Here is a 7,445-nt window from a genome sequence, read left to right as displayed (position 1 = left end):
ATATTTCTGAAGATACCCTTATCTGTTGACTGAAATATAGATGTTACTATCCCATCCGAACCATACAATATTTCATTGTTCCTATAAAAAAACCTAAATTTTCACTAATCAGATATACCTGGCAACTATCAACAAAAACTCTAACATTATTACGATAAAACATAAATAATTGTGTAAAACTACATCTACAATGAAAAATTTATTACAAACATGTCCCTACTGTACTGCAACAGAATATTAGCGTTACATCAAACAATTCCAGATCCTACATCTACTACCTTACTTATACCTACACTATATCTAAATCGTACATCTAATACCTAATATATGTCTAAATACTATATCTAATTGCTAAAATATAAATATAAATATGATCTAGTTGCTAAGCTATATCTAACCTTGATTTTTAATCTAGATCTATATTCTAACCTATATCTAGTGACTATTCTACTGGATTTATAAAAAAATTCTATATCTAACCTATATCAAAATCTAGTACTAGTAACTATCCTATCAGATTTTAAAAAACAAAAGAAAAAAAATCTCTTTACTTCGGCAGGACTTCGCCGCATTTTTTTTCCTTTCCTCCCCTCTCCTCCTTCCCCTCTCCTCACTCTCTCTCGATTGAGTTCCAAGCAAATAGAAATACTGACGTCTGCACAACCACATTACAGAATTATATACCCAAAATATCTTCCTCATTGAACGGACATACATTTTAGTTAGACCCGCGGACATTGTAGCGAGAAAGAACTCGTTCATTAAACGGATTGTTACAATGGATGGCACAGGATGACCCTTCTAGGGTCTAGACTTTCATATATATAGATGGTAAACATCAAGAAGATTACAACCGTGGCCAACCAATCATACGGAAATCATGGAGAGGTTGGTTTCTATCTATAGATATACATTACTATGTTTAACACTCCCCCTCAATCTGGACGACGGGCCACCAAGTTCAGATTGCGCCGAAATTGTGTAAACAAAGTAGTAGCCAATGGCTTAGTCATGATATCAGCTATTTGATCTTTGGAAGAGATAAGCCGGACATCAAGTTGTCGAGAAGAAACCCTTTCCCGAACAAAATGATAATCTATCTCAACATGCTTCGTGCGCCGATGAAAAATAGGGTTGGCCGATAGATAGGTGGCACCAATGTTGTCACACCACAGGCTAGGTGGCCGTGATTGATGGATTCCGAGCTCCCGTAACAGGACTTGAATCCATATTAGTTCAGCAGTAGTGTCGGCAACAGCTTTGTACTCAGCTTCCGTGCTAGAACGAGAAACAGTCGGCTGTTTGCGAGAGCTCCAAGAAATAAGATTACCCCCAAAGAAAATAGCATAGCCACCCGTGCTGCGACGATCATTCGGGTTCCCGGCCCAATCAGCGTCCGAAAAAGCACTCAACAATGAGGATCCAGTCTGAGTGAGACACAAACCAAGATCGAAGGTTGCATGTAAGTAGCGCAAGATGCGCTTGACGGCTGCCCAATGCATAGTAGTCGGGGCAGATAGAAATTGACATACTCTATTGACACAGAAGCATATGTTAGGTCGGGTTAATGACAAATATTGAAGAGCGCCGACCACACTACGGTACCGAGTGGTATCATCAGCAGAGAGAGGATCACCACTGTGTAAAGATAATTTATCAGTTGGAAGCATAGGGGTGGATACGCCTTTAGAAGCAAGCATGTTGGTGCGGGAGAGGAGATCTTGAATATATTTATGTTGTGTCAAAAGGAGACCAGTAGCTGTGTGATGAACTTCAATGCCCAAGAAATAACCAAGGGGACCAAGATCTTTGACTGCAAAATCAGCTTGAAGCTGAGTAAGAAGACGATCCGAGGCAGATGATGATGAGCTGATAATAATGATATCATCGACATAAATAAGAATATAAATCTGAATGCCCCCTTTATTGAATATGAAGAGGGAAACATCGGCCTTGGAAGGTTGAAATCCCAGCTGTAATAGAGCCCCACTTAAACGAGAAAACCAAGCACGTGGAGCCTGTTTAAGACCATAAAGAGATTTGTCCAATTTACAAAGGTAAGTAGGATGATTTGCATCCACAAAACCTGGTGGTTGTTTCATATAAACATCTTCATGAAGGAGACCATGCAAGAAAGCATTTTGAATGTCAATCTGCCGAAGACACCAGCCACGAGATACTGCAAGAGATAATAACAGTCGAATAGTGATAGGCTTGACGACATGACTGAATGTATCATCATAATCAACTCCATACTGCTGCTTGAATCCCTTGGCAACCAAACGGGCCTTGTATCTGTCAATAGAGCCATCAGATTTGTGCTTAAGTTTGAAGACCCACTTGCAATCAATAACATTGAGACCAGCACGAGGAGGTACAAGATGCCATGTCTTGTTTTTGACCAAAGCTTGATATTCAACATTCATTGCAGTACGCCAAAGAGGATGTTCCATAGCAGCCACATGAGAAGTAGGTTCTGTAGGAGAAGTCCGGATAGCAGAATACATGACTGTGCCGTCAGAACGAATTTTGGGGCGCTTGATGTTGTGTTGAAGCCGAGTGCCGTACGGATGGGAGGGAGGAGCCGGTTCACGCGCCACTGATTGGCCGACAGCATCTGCAGACGGGGCAGTCAAGGAGCGTGTCGGATCAGCTGGCGACTGCCCAACAGCTGCAGGAGGAGACCACGCGACAGGGGAGGCGGATTCCTGGGACGGAGATGTGCCACGTGTGGAGGCTGGTGAGGAAACCAGCGCAGGCGAATCATTGGCGTGCGTCGGATCCGGGGCTGCTGTGCACGGAGATGTCGGGAGCAATCCCGAGGATGATGCTTGCGCCAGACCTCCCGGATTATCTGTGACCTGATTTGCTGCATCCATAACATTAGCAGGAGACAAAATATGCATAGGGTTAATGTCCAAATTAAAATTGCCATTGTCCTGCGGGATAGATTGATTATTAGCAACGTTGGATGAAGGAGTAGTTGAGAAAGGAAGGACTGATTCATCAAATATAACATCACGGGAAATATAGACACGGCCGGAATCCATATGAAGACACTTATACCCCTTGTGAAGAGAGCTGTACCCAATGAAAACACAGGCTTTGGATCTAAAAGATAATTTATGTTTGTTATAGGGTCGAAGGTGAGGCCAACAAGCACAACCAAAAAATTTTAGTAAAGAATAATTGGGGGGGGGGGGGACTTTGAGAAGGCGTTCCAAGGGGGACAAGTTGTCAATGACGCGGGTGGGGAGTCGATTTATGAGATAAGTGGCCGTCACAAAAGCTTCATCCCAAAATTTAATAGGCATCGACGCATGAGCTAGAAGCGCAAGACCGGTTTCAACTATGTGGCGATGTTTACGCTCAGCTGAGCCATTTTGTTGATGAGTGTGAGGGCAGGAAACACGATGTGCTATACCAAGAGACCTAAAAAATTGATTATGAAATTTTTGATACTCCCCACCCTAATCAGATTGAACACATTTAATTTTTGTGTCAAGGAGCCGTTCAACATGAGCTTGAAATTGGAGAAAAATACGTTGAGCATCAGTCCTATCATGCATCAAATAAATCCACGTGAACTTGCTAAAATCATCAATAAAACTGATGTAATATTTAAAACCTCCAACAGATATAGGGGCAGGTCCCCATACATCAGAAAAGATAAGTTCAAGTGGAGAATTAGAACGATGAAGAGAATGATTATATGGCAATTGATGACTCTTAGCTAGCTGACATGCATTACAAATTGAGAGACTCGACTCCTGGACATAGGGAAGATTATGAAGACGCAACAGGGACTTGACAACTTGTGATGAGGGGTGGCCAAACCAGGCATGCCACTGATCCGGGCGCGCAGTGGTACTCACAAGAGCATGTTTGAGAGATGCAACATCAGATGGCTTAATTGGATAAAGACCAGACTCACATCTTCCTTCCAGAAGTAGTTTCTTCGTGATTCGGTCCTTTATAAGAAAATAAGATGGATGAAATTCAAAAAAGACATTGTTATCACGAGAAAGCTTATGTACGGAAAGAAGATGTTTAGAGATGTTAGGGACATGCAAAACATGATTTAAAGCTAGAGGACGAATGGCAGTATTAATAGAACAAGAACCGAGATGCACAATTGGCAAACCTGCTCCATTGCCGACTTGTACAGTTTCATGGCCACGATATTGTTCGCGTAGAGCAAGGCGATCAAGGTCACTGGTGATGTGATCTGTGGCACCCGTGTCACTATACCAATTTGGATCTACCTTGTATGAAGATGTCGCAGCCACAACAGCATATGGTTGCTCCTCTTGATAAGATTCGTCCATGCGATACCAGCATTTTATCGCGGTGTGTCCTTCACGGCTGCAGATCTGACAAGTAGGGCGACGAGATCCATCACGACTAGCAGGCTGGGAAGGGCCCCGAGTCCGACCAGATTGCTGTCCACCGCGACCACGAGTCCGGCCAGGCCACGATCCACTGCGACCACGAGTTCGCTGCTGGCCGCCACGTCTGGCAAAATTGGCCGAGGCGCCAACATGAAGACGCATCTCCGCTTGATGTTGGAGTTGTCGCGCCTCAAAAGACATCAGGTGTGCGTAGACATCATCCAGGGTGAGCGGCTCAGTCTTGGTGGTCATGGAGGTAACGAATGGATCATAATCCGAACCAAGACCAGCCAAGAGGTAGGCAATCACTTCATCATCTCGGAGAGGGATACCGGCAGCGGTGAGCTCCGAGGCAAGACCCTTGATCTTGCGAAAGTACTCAGCAGCTGACAGATCTCGCTTCTTTGTGGTAGCAAGATCAATCCTGATCTGGACGGCTCGAGCACGTGTAGCGGAGGAGAACATGCGCTGGAGGGTGTCCCATGCTTCTCTAGATGTCGTGGCACTGGTTACATCTTGGAGAATGTCCTCGGTCATCGAGGAGAGAAGTCCACTGAGGACTTGTTGGTCTTGGTCATACCACCGGTCGTATGCCGGGTTTGGTACGAGTTCAGCACCCACGGCAGTCGATGATGCAACTTGCTTCGGTGGTGTCGTCGTGGATCCATCGAGAAAACCCAAAAGCTTCATACTCCGAAGATAGGGGAGGAGCTGGGCGTGCCATAGGTTATAATTGGTTTTTGAGAGCCAGATGGTAACGGCATGGTGGATTGGTACGAGGGCAAAGGTAGAAGAACCGATGGGGCTGGAGATGGCGGCGGAGGTGGTGGGGGAGGAGGAGGAAGATGACATCGTTATAGGAAAAATTGTGGCTCTAGGGTCTAGACTTTCATATATATAGATGGTAAACATCAAGAAGATTACAACCGTGGCCAACCAATCATACGGAAATTATGGAGATGTTAGTTTCTATCTATAGATATACATTACTATGTTTAACACGGATGAGACTTTATAGTCATGGTTTCGAAGGTCTCGTCCATTTCAAATCTATCTTTCAAGGTCATGTCCTATAAATCTCGTTCGTTTAATAAACGAGATTAAGATTTCGCGGAAAGGGTGAAAGATCCGTGGAATGGCCGCAATGGCAGGCAATCCAGTCTGCACTCTGCAGTGGGCGCGTCGAGGCGAGGGCGTCCACCTCTTTCCTGGCAGGCAGGGCGGGACAGCGGCGCGGAAAGCGTCGTCTGTCGCGGCACTCGACGGCGACCCCACCCCTCCCCCGTCGTCGTGGACGAGGCTTAACCAACACAGCGACCATTAGCGAATTAATTAACGCTAGCTCTCGCGCGGCGTCGCCGTCGCGCACGTCGAGCAGACCACGCACGTTGCATGGACACCGACTGCATCGGCCATCAGGTAGTTAATTCTCTCGCCGGCGCGAGTCCAACGCAACGACGACGGGTGGCGCGCCGGCGCCGACCGTCGATTCGCTATTTAATTCGGCCAGTGCTATCTGATCACGTATAGGACTTCCTCATTTCAAAAATAATAGACGTATTTGTTTTGAGCTCACCCTTCAAAGATAGATTTTAATTAAAATGTTCTTATAAAATATATTGTTATAGCTATAAAGCTTATATAGTGTGAAATTATTTTAAATTATAAATATAATTACATAATTTTTATACACTAGATATTTTTATAGTTTAATTAAATGTTAATCAAAATATATAAAATTTATTTTTTTTTAAAAAAATATGTCTTACTATTTCTAAACGAAAGGAGTACATACTTACTTACAGTAATAATGGATCAGATCGAGCTCGAATAGTTACTTCGGATTAGTATGCTAAAGCCTTGCCGTGTTTTTAAGATAGTCCTTGTTGTTTCCAAAATGAATAGTTAAAAATATTCAAAAAAGAAGATATCCTCGAACATACTTAAAAAAGTCGACCAAAATATCTAGCATACTTAGAAAATAAATCTTGCTACTCTTAAATGTCTCATGCGATCAAACCGTTTTGTCCACCGACTACAGTGGAGCGAGGCGACTGAGAGGCAAACTTCGGAATCGGTGTCGATCTCACCGTCCACTATCCTCCGATAGCTTTTTCAGCCTCAGAGGAGGAGGGAAACAGATAAATCAGCATCCGACATAGTTGGTAGGGTAGATAGTAGTTCCTAGGTGTAGTTTAGCTAGTTTAGGTCTCGTCAGATCAGTAGATCTAGGTTCCGTGTGGAGTCATCGACGACGGCTCCTTATTGGCTTTTGTTCCTCCATGGTGTCTCCAGCTAGGTCATCAGTCTCGGCGTGCTCTCCGACAACAGCTTTGGGAGTTATGTGTTTGTACGGTTGCTGTGATGTGGGGGGAGGGTCTTAAGATCCCCTTTTTTGGTTGTGTGAGCTTCCAGGTCATCGGTCTTTGGTTCGGCGATGGCGGATATGTGTTTTGGGTCTCTATCTTGGGCGAGTCTGACGGTGGGGATGCTAGAGATGAGTTTCCTCGACCGACGATGCTGAGATGGTTGCCAATGCTCGTTCAAAGTGGGAGATGCATCCTGGAGGGTCTAGAATGTTGGCTCATGCAGAGATCCAACGTTTAGGTTACTTCATCAGCTTCGGTTGGAGGACAAAACTCTGGCATTGATTGCTGGTTCGGCTCTCTAGCAGGGCGCTGTGACGGCCAGTGGAAGAGATGGATGATGAAGAAGATTACAATGAGGACCTTGTCATCCTTTTTTGTATTTTCTTTGTTTGTGAGGGTCTTCAATGTAAAAAAAGATGTACATTTTCTAAAATTTTAATTAAATCCGTACCCCTTTCGCAAAATTAATAAATAAATAAGTGCCTCATACGATCGTCCATGTTAAACCTTTTTTTCCTGGGTTAGAAATTTATCTGTCCTTGTGTTTTCAGGGTCCACCAAGACATTCTTTCCCCCTATATTAGAAAATAACTTTTACCGGTTTGTTTGTAAGTTTCACCAAGGTGTTCATTTTTCTCTCTAGGTTAGAAAATCTTGGATGAAGTGGTTGTTGGATCAATATCTA

General features: G+C 44.0%; 1 non-coding gene across 1 annotated transcript; it reads right to left on the bottom strand.

The window, feature by feature from the left end:
• Window positions 1-4,579: 4,579 nt before the first annotated feature.
• LOC133899836 (small nucleolar RNA Z247) lies at window positions 4,580-4,718 on the bottom strand. Its single transcript, XR_009906444.1, has one exon. It is a non-coding gene; the product is annotated as a small nucleolar RNA Z247 (small nucleolar RNA).
• Window positions 4,719-7,445: the final 2,727 nt, after the last annotated feature.

The sequence above is a fragment of the Phragmites australis genome, chromosome 18 (genome assembly GCF_958298935.1).
Source record: "Phragmites australis chromosome 18, lpPhrAust1.1, whole genome shotgun sequence".
In the NCBI taxonomy this organism is placed as follows: Eukaryota; Viridiplantae; Streptophyta; class Magnoliopsida; order Poales; family Poaceae; genus Phragmites; species Phragmites australis.
This window is presented reverse-complemented; position numbering and strand designations above follow the sequence as displayed.